Raw genomic sequence first — 26,195 nt, 5'->3', positions numbered from 1 at the left:
AGTGGAGCAAGAGGAAGATGGGCACAGATGTTAGCTCAGGGCCAGTCTTCCTCAGCAAAAAGAGGAGGATTAGCAGATGTTAGCTGGGGGCTGATCTTCCTCACAAAAAAAAAGCTAAGGGAAGAGAATCCAGGAGAGGAACAACTTACTTCTTCATGAAAGAAGGAAGGTGCAATCTTTGTCTTAGGTTGTGCTTTGGAGGAATTTACACACTAGCATGGCAAAAGCATTTCCTTATACAGTGAAACCAAGCATCTGTTGTACGCTGGACTCCTTGGCTTAGCTGGGTAAGCTGCCTGACTGTTAAACAGACATTGGTCTCGATGGGGCTTGCTTTTTGTCTTAGGACATCATTTGTCTCCTCTGTTGTCTTTTTGGGAAAAAAAAGGAAGGGACAGGTCAAATAGAGAGGGCCTCTGTTTTTTTACCTGAACATCTGCAGTTTTTCTCCCTCTCTTAAAATTTGACTCTCTCAGATTTTTCTACTCCCCCTCCCTTGAATTTGAAAGGTAGTATCCAAATACTTTGGAAACAAAATAAAACTGATTTTGGTTTATCCATTCAATGCAAGACTATGCGTAGAAAGCAGAGCTCAGTGTAGTGTTTATATTACATTGCAATTGTTTACTCACTTCTTGTTTATACCTGCAGTGTTTCTTTTTGGAAATACGTGTACGATCAATTTTTGTATTTACTTTATCGCCCCCATTTCCCTTGGGTGCATCTTCTGGATGGTGTTTTGCCAGACGTATGTAGAGGTTAGGAAATTTTAGAGGTTTTGCAATTGTATTTCAGAGGCTTTGCAATTGTATTTCAGCCAGGTGTATGTGTGTATGTTGTGGGGGGTGGGGAGGGGTGTTTTTGATCATATGATTTGTAGAAACGTTCTGTGAATGACAATTTGACGTTGACCAAAATAGCAAGTCATCTCACCAAAATTTTGAGATTGAACCAGGGATCTAATCAGCCTTATGGTATGCCGTTTGAACTATTTTGGGCTACTCAGAGGGGTTAATATTTCAATTGCTTCTTCAATCATTCAAATGATTTTTAATTTTCACTTTTGGAAAATTTCGTGAAAAATAGAACTCAAGGTGAACTTCCCCTCACTGCTGTCGTAGCCCTCTTTTTCTTGGTGAAGGTTTAGGGTGAACTGGTTTTTTTTTTTTTTCCTTTTTTTCCTCTGTCATCTTGTCTTCCTTTTGCCAAAACAGCCACCCCGTGTGGTACCAAGGTCTGTGGAGTAGAACTGGGACAGCTGCAAAGGCAATGCATTGGGTCATTGGTTTTCTTGTTACGTGAGCAGGGAAATCATGAGAAAATAAATGAAAAATGCAAGAAGGGTTTGGTTACAGGGTAAAAGACACACATGGAGATAAAGGGGATTGTACTCAAGACCTTTTATGTGGAAGGCACCTTCTCAACTTTGAAGTACAACCAATAAAAGTCAGCTCGCCGTAGAAATTCTCATAAAATATCAGTGCCATTTTTTAATGGTTTTGGTAAACCTAAAAGTTGGGGAGAGAAAGTCCACTAACTTTGAAATCATTAAATTAGATCCTATCTAGCATTTCTGGTTCAAGAACCTTCCCACTCCAATCTGAAATTTGTACATAGTTGCTGAAACATATTTAAATTAATAACATTTTACCCATTATATGTAAAACTAATTAATACATATATTATTTAACCTAGGTAGGTAAAGTTTCTCTTTTTTCAATTGTGGAATTTATAACAGAAAGCACCACAATTGTTTTTGAGCTAATTAAAGATGTGAAACACAGCAAATGTAGCTAATAACTTTTGGTATCCTTTTTTCTACAGAGTGTTGGCAAAATATTTGGTGTAGTCCAGCAGTTTCTTGGCAGACCTCAAAGACAGTTTTTTAGGGGCGGCCGGGTGGCACAAGCGGTTAAGTATGCGCGCTTCGCTGTGGCGGCCCAGGGTTCGCCGGTTCGGATCCCGGGCGTGCATGATGCAGCAAGCCATGCTGTGTTGGCCTCCCATATAAAGTGGAGGAAGATGGGGACGAATGTTAGTCCAGGGCCAGTCTTCCTCAGCAGAAAAAGAGGAGGATTGGCAGATGTTAGTTCAGGGCTGATCTCCTCACACACACACAAAAAAGACAATTTTTAAAAAAGTTATCTCTTAACATCAACAGTGATAAGTCATGCTGATGGTATGCACCCTTAATATGTGATGAAAATGGCACCGTACCTCTGTGGTCTTCCTTCCCAAAATGCGTAGCCCCAGTCTAATCATGACAAAGACAGCAGAGAAATTCCAATAGAGGGGCATTCTACAACATACCTGACCAATATTCCTCCAAACTATCATGGTCATTGCGATGGTTAATTTTATGTGTCAATTTGACTGGGCTAAGGGATGCCCACATTGCTGGTAAAACATCATTGCTCGATGTGTCTGTAAAGGTGTTTCTGGAAGGGATTAGCATTTGATTCAGCAGGCTAAGTAAAGGGATTCACCTTCACCAGTGTGGGTGGGCATCATGCAAACCATTGAGGGCCCAAAAGAACAAAAAAGGCAAAGGAAAGGGGAATTCCTTCTCTCTTCTTGAGCTGGGAAGTCCATCTTTTCTTGCCCTCAGACATCTTGGAACTCCTGGTTATCGAGCCTTCCAACGGGGACTGAATTATGCCACCAGCTTTCCTGCTTCTCCAGCTTGCAGATGGCAGCTGATAGGACTACTCAGCCTCCACAACTGCATGAATCAATTCCTGTAATAAATCTCTTCTTATATATGTATATCTTGTTAAAATAAAATAAAATGGATACCGGATTTGAAAATCTCCCAAGCAGACAAAACCCTTTAAGCCACATAGGCAAAACTAAATTTAGCTTATTTCATGAACATAAGTGAAACTTAACTTAGGTTATTTCTTGTAAATGCCTCTGATAATCATAAAAGAAACTTAAGTCATCTTCCTAAAATGGTATAAGATGATCACTTTTAACAAATCCCCTGCTCTCTTGAAGCCCCCACTTTAATAACCAATCTTTGTAAAGGTTAAACAACTTCCTCATTTTCACTTTATAAGCCATCTTGTAATGTCATGCCTCTGAGCTTCATATCAGTTTTGGATTTGAATACTCCCAGTTCAAGAACTGTTCTTTTGTGTACAATAAACTCTTACTAAATACTGTTTTACTGATCTGGCTTTAATTTTTACTCAAGTCTGAATTTTTGATCATATATATATATATGTATGATCAAAAATTCAGAAACAGACCCAATAGGATATATATATATGTATCCTATTGGGTCTGTTTCTCTGGAGAACCCTGGGTAATACAATTACCAAAACTAAAAAAATTTGAGAAACTGTCACAGCCAAAAGAAGCCTAAGAGACATGACAAACACATGTAATGTGGTATCCTGGAACAGAAAAAGGATATTAAGTAAAAACTAAGGAAATCTGAATCGACTATGGATTTTGTTTAATAAAAATGTATCCATATTGGTTCATTAATTTAACACATGTATCATCCTAATGTAAGATGTTAATAATAGGGGAAACTGGGTGCAGAGTATATGGGAACTCTCTGCAATATTCTCTCAATTTTTTCTGTAAATCTATAACTGTTCTAGAATTAAACTCTTTATAAAAGAAAAGTGATCTCCCTTTTAGACATACAGAAGAGAGTGCTTAAAAGGATTTGGAGCAAAGATTTTGCTCCAGAGAGGGAATTCATTTCTAGCAGGTCTTTTCTACACTTTAGTACCCACATTCAACACGATGATGTCTTTTAGGGCCTATGCCACCGTCTGGTTTCTATGAAGACTTCCTTATAACAGTCAACAAAGGCTAAAACAAAATAGCGTGTGAATAGCAAAGTCCACTGCAAATAATCCCAGATCTGCTCCCATAGAAAGCTGGATTGAGTAGCTTTTTGCGTATATGAGTTGAAAAGAAATTATAAGAAAAATGGAAGAATCTACATCAAACTGAGTGGCGAATCCCAGATCCTCAGACTAAGGGCCTGATGGACGCCAGCTGAGCTATCCAGGAGTCCAGGTTTCAGCGGGAATCTATTCAAACCAAAAACATTTAGTCGCTGCTTAACTTTTTCTCCTTATCTTTCCCGTCTATTTTAAACCCAAACACGCTAAAAAATCAGTTGCTGCTAGCGAAATGTTCAAGCACGAAACCGCTGCTGGATTCTGTCTCTAAGCTCAATGCTGTCCCTACATGGGGATTCGTACAATGTCGCTTTTCCAAACGCTCCAATACCGGGGGCTACTGCTTCACAGATATTCAACCACAGGTGCGCCGTTGAAAATGCTCAGACTCTGTTTGCTGCGTCGAAGTCCAGCAAGGCACAAAATCTTAAGCAAATGAGACGTATCTTTTGTGGGACATACGCGTTCGAACCACTTACCTTAGGAAGGAAACTTCTTCTCTTCCCGAGGGCCTGGAGAAAGCCTAGTAGAGATGTGGCGCTTGGTCACTTTCTACCTCCGCGCCTGTCCATACCCTATCTGTCCTTCGAGATCCATCCTCAACTCTATTCCTCTTCTGCCCTCCTCCTCCTCCTCTGCTGCCTCTTCTCTCCCCCATCAGCTTCCTCCCTCTCCCGGCCAAGAGCCGGGCCACTCTCCTTCCTCCAACCCTCCCTTGCGTCCCCTCCTCAGCTCATTCCAGTTCCCAGCCACTTGCCTTTCCAGTATGGTAATAACATAACCTATCCGAGAACCTGTCCTCTCCTCCCCACCTCCTTCCCCGCCAGAAGGTTTAGGATTTTCTCCAAAATTCGTATCTAGGTTAACAGCCGCACCAAATTTTGCCCAAAGGTGGGAAGTGTCGACTCTCTGAGCCCTGTGGACTGATGAAATTTACAGAATTGTCCAGGCATAGGGAAGGTTTACAAAGAGCGAATTTGTTTCGCAGGTCACTCCCAGCTTCTCTTGTAGTTTCCTCATTGCGCAGCTTGGTCAGAAAGAGAAGCTATAACAACTGGAGCGCCCACATTTCTGTCTCCTCTGTCTTCTGCCTCTTGTGTATTGTCTTCAAATCAGAGCTATAGCGTCGCCGAAACAAAGCTGCTGTGATGTTTTCAAATCCAGATGCTGGATGCAGCAGTTTGCAAGAGCGTGCAAGACTACCTGAGACGCATACTAAATATTGTGAATTCATTAACATCTTATCTCCGTAGCTGGATCTACATTTCCTCGGTAGCAGTCCCCGAGTACGTCTTTGTATTCCCTGGCACTACCTTTTGCGTCTTTTTGGCAAATTGGTAGGACTTTTAAAGAAGGGAGAATCTGAAGAGACAACAGAAGGCTCAATCTTGGGACTCTCCTCGTGGTGGACTGGAACTGACACAACAGGCAGTTGGCTAAAAGCAGTCCTTGAAGGGGGCGAGGACTGTGGGAAAATCCAAGTGTCTTTCGGTCCAGAAGGCATTTCTCCATCTCTCGGCATAGCTGTAAGACAGGATTCAGTCTGGCGGTTTCAGAAACAGAGGAGCTAAATACAGTGGACTTGGACTTGCCAACAGCTTCAGACAATGCTATAAATAAACAATATAGGATATTATGTAACCGGAATTGTTCAAGGGGGTGTAGCTCAGTGGTAGAGCGCGTGCTTAGCATGCACGAGGCCCTGGGTTCAATCCCCAGCACCTCCATGAAAACCTACCTGTCTCATGGCGAGACATTAGCGATCCTGTTCAACATCTTTTTCTTTGTGCATATTTTAACTTGTGCAGCGTTTGGTGCTTAATCATTTAAACTATGGGCCCTCACACTCCTTGGACCTCCCAAACTGACTGCCTCAGCACAATAAAGCCAGGAACCAAATGAAGTACAGAAGCTGCTTGCTCAGAATCACTCTGAAGGCGAAGCACCAAGCACGACACCACGCCGTAGACGGTGTGCTCTCCTTTGCCGCAATTTTCCAATATTATTAAAAAGCAGGGAAGAAAAAGACAGACAGAAAGAGAATGGGGGGGGAGGAAAGGGGGCGCTTAGAAAAATACCTTTAGATTCCTCCCCCCCCCTCATTTTTTCCCTCAGCTGTGCCTGTTTCAAAGGACAAACCGCAGGCTCGGGAGAAAATTTTCCTTCTCGTTTTCCTTTCCCCGCTCGCCCCTACACTTCTACCACACACCGAATCTTGGTTGGGCAGCAAAAGGTCTGTCCAATCACCAGTCATGGAGTGCTGTGATCCCAGCTTTTTCTCGGTGAAGGAGTATTTAGGATACTGTCCAAGGGAAAGACGCTTCTCGTGAAATTTGAAGGTTTCCAAAATCCATAGTTGAAAAAAATTATTTCCAGAGGTAAAAAGATCAGTTAGTGGCTCTCAATGCCATGACAGTATTGGACAAAAAGGGCTACGCCTTCCCGTGGGACAAATGCTTTTAACTCCGCTTCCCTTAGAAGGAAAACAACCTTCTGGTTTCCTGCATCCCTAGAGGGAACAGAGGAGACAGAGGCAACACCGGTACAAATTACCTCCCGGGCCATCCCAATCTACGCATGCGTCAAGACCTAGCCCCAGCTCTCTGTCGCCCCTTCCTCTTCTAGTTCCTTCTCCGCAATCGCAGCCACCTGCCTCCACCTATCCGCCCCCCACATTTTTCTTCGCCGCCTACTGTGTCACCTTCTTCTCCACTACCCCCCCCATCCCATTCCACCGCTTCCTCTCAAATTTTTTCCCAGCAGTTCACTTCAGTTCCCGAAGCTCCACTTTCTAGGTTGGCAGTTCTCAAACCTGGGTGATAAAGAAAACCATCTAGGGAGGAGTTTCAATTATACAGATCCCCATCCTCCCCACCCCCCATCCTGTTATTCTTAGTGCACTCAGGAGCTATAAGGTGGAAATGGGAATACATCTATTTATAAAGTTCTCAGACGGTTCCCCAGGTTCAGGAAACACTGCATTCTGGTGTAAAACCTTTTATCTCAGTGTTAGAGGGTCGCGTCTGGCCTACTAGGTTATTCGCCAAGTTACTTTAAACATCATCTGGCCTCTACTCACCCATCTTAGCGACTCTCCAGCGCCAACTGAGCCTCGCTCCGTTATTCGAGGGAGAGGAGGAGGCGACTGGAGCGGGGAGGAAGCGAAGAGCTGATATATGATTTATTCCCATATTCAGGAAGGTACAGATTTAGCACAGGTGAGAAAAACATCAGAGTGAAAATCAAAAGTCAAAGAGAAGACACAATGATCTAGGAGTACTCCTAAAACTCATACTTGGTCACCACAAATTTAGGCAACAAGTGGGAAGGGTCTATTCTTTGCGCCTCCATGATGGCTGAGGTTAGGGTGTCTGTCTAGGAGCACTGGGCTGGGGTGGGAAGGTTGTTGTAAAAGTTTAATTAGCCTAGCAGTTCTTGCTCAGCCTCCGAAATGCCTACCTTGTGCTTCTTTGTGGGTCTCAGAAACAGAACCGCAGAGTCTCAGAAAACCATTGCCCAGTTTCCTGACCGTGATGCTGGGCTCGAGAGATTGCTACAGCAGTGACTGTCTGGGACAACATACCCTTATTGTTTTTCATTTGGGACCTATTTTCTCCTTCCATCTGGATCTAAATTTCCCAAGGCAACTTTTCAAGTCCTGCTCTTTTGCACCCTTTTTTATCATTTGCTGCTGGGATCGACAGCCAGAAACATTGGAGGTGCAGGGACCCTGGTATGATGATTTGGGAAATCCGTGATACTGTGGAGACTACCCGGAGAAGGAGTAACGCATTCGGAGTTCCAACTTGAAATCACTGGAGTTAACGTGGGCCTATACATGTCCGTGGCTGAGGCTTCCACATCCTAGGGTTTAGCTACTCCCTTCCCTTGGAAAAACGTGTCCAAAATATGGATTCCCCCGTGGATTACGTGGCCAGAGTTCCCTTGCTTTGTGGGGACTTCTTATCGCTCATGGCTTTTGACAGCTGCCTGACTGATTCCCTGAGGCAGTATCAGGGTTCCACTCAAATACAGTGAGGTCATAAGAAGCAAAAGGAAAAAGATGCCCCTAGAAACCCTGCTTGGCACAATGGAAGAAGGTGATCCACGCTGTTTTTCACTTCTTTGTCTACTCTGTGCCCCAGTCAGGAGTCAAGAGAATGAGAGTCAAAGAGAAGGAAAGCTCATTCACTTAGTCTTTACCCTGAAATAATTTAGACAGCAGTATGACAACAACATACCCGGAAGGAGACAGCCCAGAGATGGCCCTGGTAGGGGGCTTTGTGGCTTAGCTGGTTAAAGCGTCTGTCCTGGGTTTAAGTCCTGGAGGAAACTGAGCTTGTGACTGATCCCGGCTCCCTCTTGTGATCTTGGAGGAACTAGGAGGATCACGCTTCTAATTTCTCCAAATGAGGGAAATTCGGCATCATCTTTTAAATTTTGACTTCACGTTTTAAAATATCCTCTTCTAATACAAAAGGTAGCCTTCAAAGGCTTTGGCAAAGAAAAATGGAATGGTTTGCGTACATTCACCCAACACGTGACTTGCACAGAAAACAAAGTGCAGAGCAATGATATTCCGTAGTTTGTGCTGAGTCCTTAAGAAGCAGTTTTGTTTTGTTTTGTTTTTTGAAATACAAGCAACTTGTATATCTGTTCTTATTCCGGTCCAAACACCTTTGGCCACATCTTCCTCTGGGACATTGGGCGTGGTGTTACATGAGGTGTTATTAATTCTTTAAAGATTTAAGAAAAAAAAAACCCTGAAGTTCATTGAGGAAATGTAGAAGGTAAGGAATTTAAATCTGCTGTTTGCCAGTGTCCCTGAGATTTTACTTCAGCTAGGTGTTTTGGTTGAGAGGATAGTGGTTGTCTTTTAGTATATATTTTGTGTAAGCTTCCTGTGAAAGTCGATTTAATACGGAATAAAAATAACTGTGCTGCTAAAACCGTTGGCCTTGAACATCCGTTGGTCGCTCGCTCATCTAAAGTATCCGGCGAGCGTGAGCTAGCTCTCTTCAGTATTCCAAATTATGTTGAAACGTTCGCGTGGCACAAGTTTTGTTAAATGCCATCTTACGTTTGTCCTCACTCACCAAGAAAAACTGGAGACTTGCCGTCCGGTGCCTCTGTGGCTTATGTCCCATTCTCGACTCTCGGCGGCGGAGGCGGCGCTGGAGGAGCAGGAAGACAGGGCCTTAAGGAAACTAGTGGGAAGCTTTTCTACTCCTCGACCTTAGACGACTCAGTGCTCATAAAACAACGGAAACTTCGCTGAATTGCTTATTTTTAGTTTTTTTCTGTCGTACGCTTTAGGTTTACTGCCAAATGAAACCCAAAATGAATGGATTCGTGGCTGGAGACTTCGTGCTTCGGTCGGAGGAGATGCTGATGAGCGTAGTTCCGTTTCTTCTCTTTCTTCCTTATTCCCTCTGTGAATGCCCGAGTCTCGGGTGGCAACAAGGCTCATGGAGTAGAAATGGTATAATGCTGAAGGGAAGCTAGCAGACTGTATATATTTTTTTAATAGGAGCAGGAGAAAAGCGACAAAATGTATGACGAAAAGTGAGAGGAGCAAAGGAAGTGAAACCACAGGTGGAGGAGCCGGGGGTCGAACCCGGGGCCTCGTACATGCGAAGCACGCGCTCTACCACTGAGCTACACCCCCAGCCGCTGGGGGCCCTCAGGGAATCATTTATAAGCTATCAGCTTTGTTTTGAAAGTGTTCGTTTTATTTTCTGATAGTTGGAGAAATTTGAATTAAATTCCACCACTTGTGAAATTACTGAACTGGATATTGTCTAGTAGTTGCACTAGGATTATAGTGCAACTGACACAGTTTTTGATCCTAGGACTTGCCCACGTCTGTTAGCCTGCTCCAAGAGCCACTTACAAGCAAACTGCGTGAAAATTACTTTCTTTCACCAGGAAAAGGCCCAGGAAAAATCACAAATTTCCAACACAAACCTCCAGCAGTACTGGCTCAAATGAAGTGCTCTTCAGAGTCAGCCACCGGCTTTTGCCGAACTGGAGAATTGAGCTTCACACCGCGTTGCGTAGGATGCTCTGCCAACAGCTATTTTCCAGCTGACTCATTGATGGCTTGCGCATCAACACATGTTCAGAGACTGTCCTCAGTTCTGGTTCCACATCCCGCATCTCGATCCCTCCCTTGAGGATTATATCCACAAAGGATTTGAGAAAAAAAGACCTTTGAAGTTCCATCAATTTTAAACGACTGACATTTTTTTCATACGGGGGGAATGAAAAGGGCAAATGCAGGTTGGCGAAACAAGTTTGGGGAACCCGGCAACTAACCCAGTACCCAGTGGTACTGACTGTTCTCTCACTGGGATGCTTTCAGCTATGTGTGTAAGGCCAATGACATCCCTAACGAGTCTGAAGGCTTATACTGCTTCTTTATCAGGATTTTCTGTATAATATTGACAGAAGTATTCCAGGAAGGTTTTTATTTAATGGCTTGAAATACTGAACATTGTTGGTGAAGGCAGGGAAGATTGAAGGCATGCAATTCCGATTCTTCTGACCTTAGCCCTCAGGAAGATTGACTTGAGAAAGTGAATTCAGAAGCATTTGTGATAGGGTGACATGATACAGGAGGAGAATTTGTTTTGACATAAACTACGGACTTTTCAAATCATGGGGAGGAATTCCCTATTTTAGTCTAGACCTTTTAGTCTAGAGCTCTTCCAACTGAGCTACGTCAGTCATCTCTCTACTTTCATCAACACTAATAATTTTCTCCATTTTCGAGTTTGGAAAGCAGAACATTCTGTGAGAGATGTCGTTCCCTTGTTCCCTCACTTTGAAAAAGTTGGGTTCGATATCCAGTCACATTTGATGATTGGTTGCAACTACTAGCAGTAGTGGGTGTGGAAAGGAAGTGGGAGGAGAGAAAATCAGTGGGTAGATTTTCTGTTCCTCAGTCTTCAGCCTTTTAATTGATACAGGCACAGCTGAAAATACAAAAGGATCTGTTAAACAAAAATTGACTGTAAGCCTCTTTTCTTTTCCTTTCTATCTTTCTTTTTCTTTCTTTATCCTCAGTAAACTGTGAAATGGAACGAAAGGAGCCTGGGCTCACTCTTTTATTCCTTCTTGTCTTACTTGTGCTGATGCTGTAAGGTTGGTAGGGGTCAGAGTTGTAGAGTTGAAATAGATCAGTTTAAAGGCAATCTGTTGGGTGATGGATTTACTTTGTGAACAGGGGAAAAGAGTGAAAAGAAATTTAAAAAATGGGGAAATTTGGATCTGTTTTTGAAGTGCAGTGTTGATGGGGAAAAGGAAAAGCAAGAAGGGAGTCCAAGATTACCTGGATTCTCCTGCATGCTTAGCCCACGCTGTACCAGTGAGCTACACAAGCAGGTAGATCTTATATTTCAGTAAATCTTTATAACTGATGATTGCCCTGATTTCTGGATATTCTAGGACATAAAAGTAGGTAGGATGATGTCTACTGTATTAGCTTCACTATTTCAGAAAATCTTTGAATCCTTTTTGGCAGCTGTGCCATGAGAAGGATAATTGAATGCTAGAACAAAAGGTGCCACTCCTCCTTCCTACTTGAGTCAGTCCACCACTGACTATTCCCACTGAAGTCAGTCCCACTTCAGTCTATTCACCAACAGGCTACCGGACTGTTAGTCCCATTCCACCACGAGGGAAAGCCTCAAGTTGGAATATGTTCTGTTTCAATCGCCTTTCATTCAACTTTCTTCACCTCTGCCTACAAAACTGTCAGCAAGATACAAAAGATAGTGTAGAAAAATACAAAGAAGTCTTGCAAGCATGCTGCCTACGAGAATTTAGGTCAAAGTGGAGAGAAAAGATAGAAAAGAATCAATTAACAATATTTGAAGGGAAATGAAATTTGACAACAGGAGTAACTCTAGTGCAGGTCTGGAAATTTAAACACAAATTCACAAAACCTGCTGCTAAATGAAGAGCAATAAATGTGCTTCATAGGCACAGGCATCATTTTAGCAACCCTAAACCCCTGTTAGTGGATGTTGAACTTCTGGATCAGGAGACCACATAGGAAGAAGAGGGAGGAGAGAAAAAAAGGAAAAACTTCAATTCAATATAGAAACTCCTTTGGGCAAATTTTTCTCCTGAATGAGGAGAGTGCAAAGGAGGCAATATGTGAGCTGCAAAACCATCTAATTTTTGTTAAACTTCTGTAGACCTAAAGAATTCCTCAAACTTAATTTGTTACCTGAGGCACAAAGGGTAGTTGTTTTCTGACTTTTGCCAATATTTTGTGTAATGGTCCATGTGAGTTTTGGGAAGCAGGCGAAGCAGCCGGTAACTTATAGGATTGAAAAGTCCTCCCCTCCTCTCCTGCATGATTCTGATAATGAGCCAGGTTTGGAGTATGTAGTCTAGAAAGTCAAGGTCCTAGAAACTGGGTTGGGCAAATGTATTGGGAAAACTTCAACTAAGAGGAAGTATAGCGTATAGGAGGAAAGGGTTAGTAGGATAATGAAGTGGCTGGTGCTGGGTAACAGAGATGAGGTGAGTTTGGGGGAAGGAAGCAACAGTGTAACAAAGGGAGAAAAAGTAGAGGGGAACACAGCTTGAAATTGAGTTTATAAAGATGGATAGGATTTGGATAGGTAGTAGGTAGGATGTGCAACTCTGCATCTTTCTCTTCTTCCTCTACGTATAAAGGAATAGACAAGCTTGCCTTTCTTCTAACGGAAGGGGGGCTGAAAGCATTTGTCCCACATGAAGACCTGGCTCATTTTGCCCAAAACTATCATAGTTTTGAGACTGCTTCACTGCTCTTTCTGTCACTGGATAATCAGGTTGAGTACTCCATAAAAAGTGTCATAAATGCAGTTGACAAAATCATTCAGTACATGCATGCAAATGCTAGGAACCATGGGCAGCGCTTGAATCTATTGAAAGAAATACAAGACAATGAATTTAATGATCTTGTATTATTTGCCAGAGTATACAAAAGAATGAAGCGCTCTTCCATTTTTTTCTGTCATGAAAGAGTTTTGCAAAGATTTACTGTACTATTAATTTCAATGCCAAATTTCCTTGAAACAAAAGGAGTACTTGCCAAATATTCAATATCAAAGAAAAACATGACAGTGTGATTTGTTTTCTCACATATATCACAATGTATTTGAACAAGCTAAAATTGAAGCTCCAAGGAAGGGAAAAACTTGTTTGTGATATAGCTACCCAGATATGAGAATTTATGTGGAAATTGAAACTTTTCATAATACAAATCAACAACAAGGAATTTATAGATTTTCTAACATGAATGAATATGCGAAAGATTTTCATTGTAAATTGGCTGCAAAAACTACAAGAAAAGTTTGAAGAACTCTTTGTTGATATTGATAAATTTAGGGTTGCTTTTCAATGCATGCGATACCCTCTTTGAATTTGATGTTGATAATACTGACTTGACACAAGAGTTAGTGAATTTACTTAATTCGGATAAAAGTTATTTTGAAAGTGATGTATATTTGCTTCAAAGTCAAATCAAGTCTTCTTAAAAGATGAACTACTTTTGTCTTTGTGGATGCAAATATTACAAGAAAACTTTGAGGGGTAGTGGATATAGTTATTGCAAAATTTTTAAACATGTTTGAAACAAATTAGGTATGTAAATCTACTTTCACAGTTATAAAATTTATAAAATCTAAATACAGTCTAAGTATTTCTGATGAATATTTAGCATCTGAATTGAGATATGCTGTAGGTATAAAATATATACCAAATGTCAAAGACTAGTTATGAAAGAAAGAATGTAAAATATCTTAATAAATTTTAAAATATTGATTACTTGTTGACATAATATGTTGGATATATAGGTTTAGATAAAATGTTATTACAATTAATTTTAGCTTTTCCTTTTTGATTTCTAAAATGTGGCTAACAGAAAATTTAAATTGCATCTGTGGCTCACATTGTATTCTTATTGGAGAAACCAAATGTATTCAGCTTGACTAGATAGATTTCAGGAAGCACATTTGTTATGAAGTGGTATCACTCAGTTGGTGGAGTTTCAACCTTTTAATGTGAAATTTAAGAGTTTAAGTTCAAGTCCTGTTGAGGAATCATTTTTCCCTTTCCCCTACATTATTTACAACTTTTATAGGGGAGCTAACTGGAACTTGGCTTTCTTCTAGGAAGGTCTCTAGAGTATATTGGTGTGTTCCTCCACTTCTTACATCCTGCTGTTGGCTCAACTGGCTTCTGAAAAGCAGGACAATGAGGAGGCAAATCCAGGGCTACAATAGAACGAGAAAGCCATAAATCTATATGATCCAGTGATTTTTATTCTATCCTAATCTAGGCAAGATGGCTACTTTGGAGGTTCTTTAACTAGATAAATAAAACAGTGAATCTAGTGATGAAAGGCAAGGGAGAAATTTGATGTACATTGTAGAATGACAGGATTTGAACTCTTACTGAAGAGTCCAATACTCAGTACCTACTACTGAGTTATGGACTGGATTGGATTATGCGGATGGTGATACCTTTTACAAAGCTAGTAAATGCAGGAGAAGAGGTGGGAATTCTGTTATTTTTTGTTGTTGTTATTAGTTTGCTTTGAGATCATAAGGTAGGGCAATAAAGGGAAAAAGTTGAGATTGGGTTTGGCTATGACATATTTTAAATGCCTACAGGATAGCCTTTTGATGATGTCTGCCTTAACACATTATAGCCTGACTCTGGAATTCTGCAGACATCTCTGAACCTGAATTTTGGACGTTCATGTGGCTGGAGGAGAGGGCCTCTGAAGAGTGGGCAGAGTGAAGGCTTAAAGTTATCCAGTAAGACTGGTAAATAAGGAGCTTATTATTGGTATTGGTGAAAAATAAAGAAATGAGATTGCTCCTAGGCTGATTTTATTCTTTTTTGATTTATACTGGTTATTGTTATAGTCCTAAAATTTCTTTAGAAGACCAAAAACATCCATTTCCTGTTATCAGCTTCCAGGTAAGGTGATTATCTCTTCTTTGTCCCCCTTTGCCAACCTGTGACTATTTTAGGTAAATAATGCTGTATATCAAACTTCTCAAAATCAACTGACAAAAAAAAAAGTGCATCTATTCCATTTGCTTATAATTCCTTGGGTCAGAAACTTTGGCTGGGCATTTGTTCTGCTTTTCGACACCAGCTGGGATTGTCCACTGCTCTGCATTTAGCTGGTAGCAGGGTTGGGCTCAAAGATCCAAGAAGGCTTCCTTCTGGTGCATCGGTGCTACAGTGTGGTTATCCCTTGGTAGCCAGACTCCTTACATGGCAGCTTCCAAGAGGGTTATTCCAAGAGAAGCAAAAACAGTAATTGCAGATCTCTTAGGTTATCTGTAATAGGAAGCATCATCAATTCCACCAATCCTCAAAGGACAACCTTTGAACAGAAATACTGTCCATCTGGGGCTGATTTATTGAAAGGGAATGTCTCCTACCTCCACAGTACACACCTGGTACTGAGCATCTGTTTCTCAACTTTTTCAGATACAGTGGAAGGGAAGGGAAGGGAATGGAAAGAAACAAGCAGATGGTTGACTTACAAGCCATTACTTGAATTTATCTGAAAGCCAAGTGTTCTCTATCGCAGAGAAAGAACACCACTTTGTCTCCAAAATTAAAGCAGGTTGGTGGGGGGGCTTTCCTTACTTTGTCTTTTTTCGGGCTTTTCGTGGAGAAACAAAAGCCCTAGTTCTAAGTCATGTGTTCTATTCCAAGTATGTGATAAAAGTTCATGAATAGTTGTGTGTCCAACGGATTCGGTTGATGATCCAAAGTGTTCTTCCAGGGACAGTTGGAATCCTACTGACAGCACCCTAACTTTTCCCAGCTAGTGTCTTTAGGATTAGCTATTCTGGCTAAAGAAATTACGCATAGGTTTCTTTTCTTTTTTCCCTCTTACTTTGGATTTTCCTTTCTCTTAAATACTATTGTAAAACGGTGTCCAGGTGAAAAAAGCTGGTTAAATTGGTGGCATTCGGCGATACTGAATAAGCCTGATCTTTCCTTTTCTTCTCTTCTATTTTCCTTCCTCTGTCACAGCAATCATGTTTACTTTCCATGTGAGCAGGAAAAAAAAAAAGTAACAAAGGATGGAAAAGTAGGAGAGGTGAGGCCACGTAAAACAGCGTATGCACATTGGAGTCCTGAAAAGGAAACACCCATGGAGGTGCTGGGCATCGAACCCAGGACCTCATACATGCAAAGCATGCGCTCTACCACTGAGCTACACCCCCAGGTGACAACTGTGTTTTTTTGCGCTATATTAGGAAATATGCTCATTTTCTGTATTCTTTGGCAAGGCTATTTTCTATTTTTTGTCAAAAAAATTTATTATATTAGGGGCCCGCCCCGTGGCGTAGCTGTTAAGTTCGCGCACTCTGCTGCTGGCGGCCCGGGTTCGGACCCGGGTGCGCACCCACGCACCACTTGTCAGGCCATGCTGTGGCCGCGTCACACATAAAGCGGAGGAAGATGGGCACTGATGTTAGCTCAGGGCCAGTCTTCCTCAGCAAAAAGAGGAGGATTGGCATGGTGTTAGCTCAGGGCTGCTCTTCCTCACACACACACACACAAAAAGTAAATAAAAGAAAATTTATTACATTAACTCCACTATTTCTACAATTTCTAAACTGGATTTTTTTTTCTGGATATCCTCAAGAATAGTAAATTCTAAACCCAAATCGATAACATTCCTGCTCCTAGGTTCTTCCCAACCTGGTCAGTCTTCTCCAAGATTTTCTCACCATCTAAATTCCTTTTTTTGGGTTTTGTTTTTGTTTTTTTGAACCACTTTTGCGGAAAGTTCCAAGATGGAACTTTCTCTTGTCGTCTCCTCTTTCTCTCTCCGGGTTTCCTTCTCTTATATAGATCACTCTACCTAATCTTCATCGTCTGTCTGGTCCTTACACTCTTCTTCAAATATCTTTGATCTGCAATTAATCTCTTCCTTCACTTTCTACACTGAGTCTTGCCTTTCTCACTAGCAATCTACAAGACCAGGGTATCTTCCCCTATAAAATAGAGGAAGCACTTTGACATCCTATGTCAAAATGAAAATCATTATCTTTCATTTCCAATTGTGTTGCTTCCCTCAATTCCACATCTTGAGAAATGTCTTCACCCTACAACTGGCTGGGAAGTCTAGAAAAGAGAAAGAGAGAGAGAGAGAGACAGAGAGGAAGACAGAAGAAAATATTTATGGGTTCAACTACCTTCTTACTCCTCCCTGCCTCTCCATCCCCAAGCAACCAGTGATCTACTTCTGGTCACTATAGACTAGTTTGCATTTTCTAAAGTTTTATCTAAATGGAATCATATTGTATTTACTTTTTCGGTTTTGCTTCTTTCACTCATCATAATTATATTGAAATTCACCCATGTTGTATGTATCAATAGTTCATTCATTTTTATGCTTAGTAATGTTCCATGGTATGGATATACCACAGTTCGTTTATCCATTCACCAGTTGATAGATATTTGGGTTGTTTCCAGTTATTGACTATTACAAATACAGCTGATATGAACATTTGTGTAAAAGTCTTTGTATGAACATATAGTTCCTTTTCTCTTGGGTAAATATTTAGGTGTCGAATGGTTGGTATATATCTACCTTTGTAAGAAACTGCCAAGCTGCTTCAAAAGTTGTATTGTTTTTCATTACTGCCAGCAGTATTTGAGAGTTCCATTTCCTCCATATTCTGGCCAACACTTAGTATGATTAGTCTTTTTAAATTTTAGCCACTCTTATAACTGTGTAATGGTATATCATTGTGGTTTTAATTTGTATTTCCTTAATGACTAATGATGTTGAGTATCTTTTGTTTATTTGCCATCATTATATCTTCTTTGGCGAAGTGTCTGCTTAAATATTTTGCCTATTTTTAAATTGGGTTTTCTTATTGTTACTTTTGAGAGTTTTTTATATATTCTAGATACAAATCCTTTATCAGATATATGCTTTTCAAAGGTGTCTCCCAGTCTGTGACTTGTCTTTCTGTTCTCTTAAACATGTTTTGCACAGAGCAGATTTTGAAATTTTTTGATGAGGCCCGATTTATCAGATTTTATGGTTTTGTTGTCATATCTACAAAATCTTTGCCTAACCCAGAGTCAAGACTATTTTCTCCTAGAAGTTTTACAGTTTTTTGCTTTACATTTAGTTCTGTGATCCAATTTTAGTAGATGCTTTAGTCTTTATGGTATACCTTTTTAAAATGATCACACTCTAGCTTCAAATGATATTATTATATTACTTCATATACAGTATGTGGTCTTGTCATACATTTAACTTCTCCATATGTTATAACCGCACAGTACAGTATTATTATCTGTGCTTTAACAATTATCTTTTAAAGAGGCCTAAACAATAGGGAAAATAATCTCTTATATTTACTACATCATTACAATTTCCAGTGTTCTTCATTTCTCTGTGTAGATACAGATTTTAATCTAGTGTTATTTTCATTCTGTCTAAAGCACTTTCTTTAACATTTCTTATAATGTGGGTTTGCTAGAGATGAATTCTTTTAGTTTTTGTAAGTCTGAAAAATTCTTTTTTTTTTTTTAAGATTTTATTTATTTATTTATTTCCCCCCCAAAGCCCCAGTAGATAGCTGTATGTCATAGCTGCACATCCTTCTAGTTGCTGTATGTGGGACGCAGCCTCAGCATGGCCGGAGAAACAGTGTGTCGGTGTGGGCCCGGGATCCGAACCCAGGCAGCCAGCAGCAGAGCACGTGCACTTAACCGCTAAGACACGGGGCCAACCCTGAAAAATTCTTTAGTTTGCCTTTGTTTTTGAAAAATACTTCCACAAAGTATAAAATTCTAGACTGAATTTTTTTCTTTGGTACTTTGAAGATGTTTCTCCACTGTCTTCTCACTTGCATTGTTTCCAACAAACTGGGGTGACTTGATGGTAAAAAGCTCTTTTTACTCCTGACAAAGGGAAGATAGGTAACCTTTTACAAATGGCTTTAACTCTTTCTGTATTTGTCTTTAGCCACCTTCTTCTCATATTTTCTTTTTCCCTTGGAAAAAATTAGAGATCGATTGATCATAAATTCTTTTTTGTCATTTTGGTGACATGCTGGGGATATCTGGCTTGTATCAACAAATGTAATATCAAAGAGGCGGGTGACTCTAAAAGAACTCCTCTTGAGTTTTGTAACTTACCCCAGAAAATTAAAAAAAAAAACCAAAACCTTCAGTGATATGAATGTAAAATATTTTTCAAGGGAACACTTGAAAATATTTACACAGTAAAATATTTTTCCCAAACTTTTCTTATCTCTAGAAAAAATTAATAAATTAGTCTATAAAGTCTTACATAGTCAATGGAATTCCTTTACTGATTTGGCCATAAGGACTACTAAGAACTTACACAAAAATAAATATTAGAAACATTAGAATTTTCAGAAGACAAAAGGGAATTGAACTTCTAAGACTTTAGTGTGATATTATTATTATCCTAATAATTTTTATGGCTAAGATTTTGTTTTTTACTTTAGACATTTAACATCCTGTAGTAATAAAAATATGTTTTGGTAGTTCTCTTTGATATTGTCTTTTCCTAAATTCTGACTATTAAAAATTTTAGGATGTTTCTCAAATGGGACTGCATCAGACTAAAAAGCTTCTACCAGGCAAAGGAAATCATGAACAAAACAAAAAGACAACCCACAAACTGGGAGAAAATATTCGCAAATCATATGTCCGACAAGGGTTAATTTCCAAAATCTATAAAGAACTTGTACAACTCAACAACAAAAAACAAACAACCTGATAAAAAATGGACAGAGGATATGAACAGACATTTTTCCAAAGAAGATATACAGAGGGCCAACAGCCTCTTGAAAAGATGTTCAACATCACTAATTATTAGGGAAACGCAAATCAAAACTACAATGAGATATCACCTTACACCTATCAGAATGGCTGTAATTAATAAGACAGGAAATAACAAATGTTGGAGAGAATGTGGAGAAAAGAGAACCCTCGTACACTGCTGGTGGGAATGCAAACTGATGCAGCCACTATGGAAAACAGTATGGAGATTTCTCAAAAAATTAAAAGTAGAAATACCATATGATCCAGCTCTCCCACTACTACCAAAGAACATGAAATCAACAATTCAAAGAAATTTATGCATCCCTGTGTTCGTCACAGCATTGTTCACAATAGCCAAGATGTGGAAGCAACCCAAGTGCCTATCAACGAATGAACGAATAAAGAAGTTGTGGTATATATGCAATGGAATACTACTCAACCATAAAAAAAAAGACAAAATAGTGCCATTTTCGACAACATGGATGGACCTTGAGGGTATTATGCTAAGTGAAATAAGACAGACAATGAAAGGCAAACACAGTATGATTTCACTCATACGTGAAAGATAAACAAACACATCAATAAGTAGACCAGATTAGTGGTTACCAGAAGAGAAGGGGGCAGGGGGAGGGCAAAAGAAGTAAAGGAGCACAAATGTATGGTGATGGGTAAAAACTAGACTTTTGGTGGTGAACATGATGCAGTTTATACAGAAACTGACATATAATAACATACACCTGAAATTTACACAAGCTTATAAGCCAACATGACTTCAATAAAATAATTATAAAAAAATTTTTAGGATGTCTCTTACATTAAAACTATCTTTGAGTTTTCCAGTTAGCTGTGATCCACAGTAAAGATTTGTTCCAGCTCTTAATAAAAAGGATACTATAAAAAATTAGCTGTAATTTTATGCTCCACACTTTAATTAGCTCAAAAACAAGTGTGATCCTGTTCTGTGACAAATTTTGCAATGTAGAAAACAAAACCCTGTCAAATCAAGAGAGAGAAACTTATGCACCCTAGCTTAATTATATACAAGTAAAATGGTATTAGTATAAATATGTTTCAACAATGGTATACACTTTTCAGGTTAGAATGAGAATGTCCTAGGAGCAGAAACATTGTCATTTTGTTTGCAATTCAGTAACTTTTCTCCTGATGTAGTGATTAGACAAGATCTAGTTTAGGAATTCCCAAAATAGTGGGATTTATCTCAGTGGACTTTCTCCTGCCAATTATCAAGATTTCAAAAACTAGAAATACTGGCACTAATATTTCAAGATGTATCTCCAAGGGAGCTTGGCTACCAGGAGGGCATTACTAAGTGGTAGAATGCATACTTAAAATGTATGAGTCTCTGTTTCATTTCCTGGAACATTCCTCTCTGTTCTTTAGCTACTTGCCAACACGCATCCCTCATTTTTTCCATTCCTTTTCTCACATTTTCTCTACTTGGATAAATATGATCCAATAGACTCCCTTTATTGCTGCCTCATTTGCACTCCACAGACTTCTACATCACATGGGGCAAAAGACTATTTCAACGAGTAGATGGAAGAAGATAAAAGGAAGGAACCAGCTCACTGGAAGTCATCACCATGAAACAGAAAACTGATCCCACATTAACAAAAATTAACCCTGGGTTCCATTTCTCAGCATCTTTGAAGATTATGAAAGATCGAATAAAAAGAAGAGAAAAATAAGGGACCTCACGAGTTTTTTCTTGTTTCCTTAATTTTCTGAGCTGTGTCTGGGTCAACCTATAAGATGGGGAAGAGCAGAAAGGCTTTCCATTGAATCTCTTCCCTCTCTTCCCTCTCACTCCTCCACCTACCATCCAACGCTGTCAGGAATTGGATACAAGCAGCATAGGTGGAAGACAACAGATTACAAATCTTTCTGAGTGGGTAAACATATTGGACATTTAGACAGCAACACTTGAGGAATCTGAAATCTCCTAAAAACAGTTGAAAACAATCCAAGTATTGAAAAATAAGTAGCAGGAGACAACATTTTCACGCAGCCGAAATAGCTCAGTTGGGAGAGCGTTAGACTGAAGATCTAAAGGTCCCTGGTTCAATCCCGGGTTTCGGCACACCGTTTTAGTTAATATTAGGGATGAGCGATTCTGGTAATCCCTCGATCTACCTTTAGCTATCTTGAAACTCCATAATAATTATATCTTTGAATGGAACAACGGACCATAGAATATGAGCAAAGGAAATACGCGCGATATGGCTTTCCATATTGTTTGGCTTTCCTTGCTTCTCCTTATGTATACAGCAATCGCGATGCCCCATAAATTTTGATGAGCAAAATAAAGATGAACGGTAAAATTCATGCTAATAATTTACAACTTTAATTCTTTTTGTTTAGAGTGACATTAAATAATAGCAAATAAGAAATATCATAACAACGCCAGAGAGAGAGAGACCGAGAAAGAAAGGAAAAAGCTTTATATTGTATTACCTTTAATGGCACATTTCCCTGCTTTTTGAATAAAGGCCCGACCCTACATTTTCATTTTATACTGGGCGCTTACATTTTGTAGCTGGTCCTGATCAGCATTCAATCAACATTCACAGTATGCTTTCACAAATTTCTTGGATTAAATACATCCACCTCGACGCCCACATCCAGTCTCCCCCTACATTTTTAGTTGAATTATAATCTCACCAGCACTGAAGAGCATTATTAAAATTCACAGTCTATATTCCCTCTCTGAACTTCAATTAGTTGCTCGTAACTCTTATACGAAATCAGGATTGGAATACCTGAGACAACACTGCACAGAAAACCCCAAGGGAAGATGTAGTTTGTATTTCCAAAAAGACACATCAAGAAAATACTTAGTGTTTCTAAGTGAACTAAAATTACCACACGACTCTTTGCTTTCTTAGTATAGTCCTGCGTTTTGTGGCTGTACCAAAGTCAGTTCCATTTTGTTTCCAAAGTCTTTGCATACTACCTCTTGTGTCCAAAGTCGGGGGCAGAGGGTAGAAATAAAAACTGCAAAAGTCGGATTTTAAGAAAGAAAGCGAGACGCCTGTTCTTTGGAGGAACGAACAAATACTCAAAGGGAAATTAAAGAGGCCCCGCTGGGATTCGAACCCAGGATCTCCTGTTTACTAGACAGGCGCTTTAACCAACTAAGCCACGGAGCCCCCGTCAAAAACTTCTCTTGCTTTCTTTTTGTCAGAGAATGCTTTTGTATTGCTGATGTATTTCAGAACAGGGCCTTACTCCTTTTTTGGACTTTTATTATCTTGGCTTTTGACTGGGCTCAGAGCCACTCAGACGGCGAACAGCTTTTACTGAAGCACTGACTCATCAGTGTTCTTTTTTTCTTGCTCTGCATAGCCCTACTATACTTCGCGTGGGGCCTCTACACTACCTTAGGGAAACTCAGGCAGACTGAAAAATTCAAGACAGACAGAAGGGAAGGGGCTTTGTGTAGATTTCCTCAGAAAGCTCTGGGACAATGGCCACGGCAAGCTGCAGGGGAATCAATATTCGGAGTGCACCATTTTCTCCAGGGAACGAGACTTGCAAAATCATAAGGACCTCAAACTCTCTACCTCGTCCACTTGTGGCCAGGGTTACCTTAACCTCTCCGTGCTGGCGCCTGATGCTGGGTGGCGAGAGCCTCCAGGCTTCACTGCGGACCCCTGAGTTCATTGCTCCTTCTCTGGAAAAGGCCCTGCGCTACCAGGCGTTTCCCACATCGTTCCACCGGGATCCCTGTCCCTCCACTGCTCCTGCTGACGGAGCCGCAGCTGACAACGCTGGGAGGGAGCTTCAAAGAGGAGAATCTGAAGAGTTGCCTCAAGAAATATAGGTCCAGATGGAGGGAGAACACAAAACCGCCAGGAGCTAAATGAAGAGAGGCAAATCTTTGGGCCCAGCAATGTGGTTGGGAACCCTGCAGCGGAAATTCTAAGACTTGATTTTGAAAACCCCAAAGAGTAGGCCCTCCCATCGAATACTGCAGCTGTTTTAAGCAGAGTCTTGTACCGAATGAAGACAACAGGAGGGAGATGGTAAATGGTTTGGGGACACAAGTTGAGAAGAGAATTAACTTTTTGTCACACCTTTCATACAACTGGGCGGGTTTCCAAATCTCAAGACCAGTGAGGCTCAAAGTAGTCGCGTTTTGCCTTTAGCCAAATTTTGACCTGTCAGTCCACCCAGACCAGAGTTTAATTTTTTTCTTTTGATTATAAGGTAATCCTAAATCATTTTATCTTCTGTCTTACTTTTCAAGTTTCATTCTCTTACTGGTGAGAGATCCATATCTTACTGAAAAAGGAAATAACATACATTATCTCTCCAGTACCTCTGTAGCACAGGTCAGCTCCCCTCCCAGCCCATTAACATGACAGAAACTCAGCTGGCACTTGGGATGTCACAGAAAAATATATGAAAGTATATCAATATGATGTGGTCGAAATCTTGTTTATGACTCATTTTACAATTTCCAATTCTTTCCATGAGACTTCCTTCAGTCTCACATTACTCAGTCGTCTCTGGCTGGGAGCGAAGGAATGTACCTCAGGAGGTGATCAATGACTTTACTCGCCTGCCTACCTTTTTCTTGAGGCATATCTGCACCTTGGAATGCAAGGACACATCTCATTCATCCACCCCCATGCCCTAATCTTTGAGGATAACCAGATCACCTAACACTTTCTCTTTTGACATTTCTTTAGAGTGGTAAAAATAGCTAAAAATAGGATATAATGGCCTCGCACAGACACTTCTATGCAGCAGCTCTTTATTGCCCATGGGGCCTGTCCCCATGCTGAACACAAAATAAAGGTGCACAAAAGAGCGGCTTGTGTCTGAAAATTCTTTTTCGAGTCGTGACTCAGTGGCCCCACATCAAATATATTAAACTATACTTAAATATATTAAATAAATTTTAATTAATTAATACGTTAACATTAATGTTATAGTAAACAGCAAAGTCAACCACAAGTGATCTAAGATAGAGAGAAAAAGGTACATAAACGCTATAGACAAATGTCAGTAGTACCCAGACCTGGGGGATGGCTTGAGAACTTGATAAAAATATAGATTCAAGGGCTCACCACACAACTCCTGAATGAATTAAAAATAGGTAGGAAGGGCAGGAATCTTTATAATTTAAAATCCTCTTCAGATTATACTGATGGTCAGCCGGGTTAGAGAACCACCTGTCTAGAAAGTCGAGTGAATGGAAGTGAGTGAGACAATCTGCTGACAAACTTCACCAGGAAGAGGTGGTTGGAAAGGGAGAGGGGTGGGCAGAAAGATTCCTGGGGTCTTGAGAAAAGGTGGGCAACAGGTGTTGAGTGAGGGCAGAGGCTACCAATGAGGAGGAGGAGAGAGAGGGAATAGAGCTTGGGTCTGTGATTTTTGAAAATATGTTACAAAAAACAAAATTCAACTGAGTAAATTTGAAGATCTAATTGGCTTTATTCAATAATTCATGAATAGGACAGCATCCCATCTAACAAATAGAAGGATGCTCCAAGGAGTTGTACAAAATGGAAAGCTCTTATAGGCAGAAACCAGGTGAGACAAGGAAGTTATTAGCAAAAGAAAAGAAAGGATTGTTTCAGGCAAGATCACTTTCCCTTACAGGGAAGGGTAGGGGTCTTATCAGGCAGATTACTTCACTGGTGTTGATCAGGAAATTCCAGACTGATATGTTTTTAAAATTTCACTCCGGGGAGAGGCTGCAATTAAGTCTTGTGTTTGCTGTCGTGGCGGTAAGTGACTCCATTTTGGCCTGTCTTTTTTTTCTTAAACAGTGTAGAATTCGGATGTCTAAGCTCCCCATCTCTCTGTGATTTTTTTTAAGTGAGTGGGAAGCCAGGCTATCCCCTTACTCCCAAGAGGAGTTGGCTAAAAGTGTTAGTCCTACAAAAAAGTTCTGGCTTGTTTCCCCCAAGATTTTTGTGGGTTTGTAAGGATCTTTCTGATCATTCCATCGTGAATAGAAAAAATGAGCACTTTGAAGGAGGCTTGTGTGACTTAGATTTTCTTTTCTTTCTTTCCTTTCCTTCCCTTTCCTTTCTTTCTTTTCTTTTTCTTTTTTTGCCTACAGTAGTGGTTGGTTTTAGTAGCTCAAAAAGAGCTGCAGGAGAGAAAGTTATGCACATAGGAAGTTTGCTGGGTAGTATAACCATGGGCCCATTTAGAAGCACTTCAAACAGACCCCATCTCTTCTCAACAGAGTGATTAACAAATTGTCTTTCACAAAGGAAAAAATAAACAGGTAGGACTTCATCAGATTAAAGAGCTTCTACAAGGCAAATGAGACCAGTATCAAAATGAATAGGCAACCTGCCACCTGGGAAAAAATATTTGCAAGCCATGTGTCCGACAAGGGACTAATATCCATAATATATAAAGAACTCACACAACTGA

General features: G+C 40.3%; 5 non-coding genes across 5 annotated transcripts; 2 read left to right on the top strand and 3 right to left on the bottom strand.

The window, feature by feature from the left end:
* The first annotated feature begins 5,578 nt into the window (after nucleotides 1–5,578).
* TRNAA-AGC (transfer RNA alanine (anticodon AGC)) lies at nucleotides 5,579–5,650 on the top strand. The gene has a single exon. It is a non-coding gene; the product is annotated as a tRNA-Ala (tRNA).
* Nucleotides 5,651–9,519: 3,869 nt separating this feature from the next.
* TRNAA-CGC (transfer RNA alanine (anticodon CGC)) lies at nucleotides 9,520–9,591 on the bottom strand. Its single transcript has one exon. It is a non-coding gene; the product is annotated as a tRNA-Ala (tRNA).
* A 6,517-nt stretch (nucleotides 9,592–16,108) lies between these two features.
* Nucleotides 16,109–16,180, bottom strand: TRNAA-UGC (transfer RNA alanine (anticodon UGC)). The gene has a single exon. It is a non-coding gene; the product is annotated as a tRNA-Ala (tRNA).
* Nucleotides 16,181–21,803: 5,623 nt separating this feature from the next.
* On the top strand, nucleotides 21,804–21,876 carry TRNAF-GAA (transfer RNA phenylalanine (anticodon GAA)). The gene has a single exon. It is a non-coding gene; the product is annotated as a tRNA-Phe (tRNA).
* Nucleotides 21,877–22,871: 995 nt separating this feature from the next.
* Nucleotides 22,872–22,945, bottom strand: TRNAT-AGU (transfer RNA threonine (anticodon AGU)). The gene has a single exon. It is a non-coding gene; the product is annotated as a tRNA-Thr (tRNA).
* Between the last annotated feature and the right edge of the window lie 3,250 nt (nucleotides 22,946–26,195).

Source organism: Ceratotherium simum, chromosome 13 (genome assembly GCF_057802395.1).
Source record: "Ceratotherium simum simum isolate JZ-2026a chromosome 13, ASM5780239v1, whole genome shotgun sequence".
Taxonomy (NCBI): Eukaryota; Metazoa; Chordata; class Mammalia; order Perissodactyla; family Rhinocerotidae; genus Ceratotherium; species Ceratotherium simum.
The sequence above is the reverse complement of the archived record's forward strand: the minus strand, read 5'-3'. Positions and strand labels throughout refer to the sequence as shown.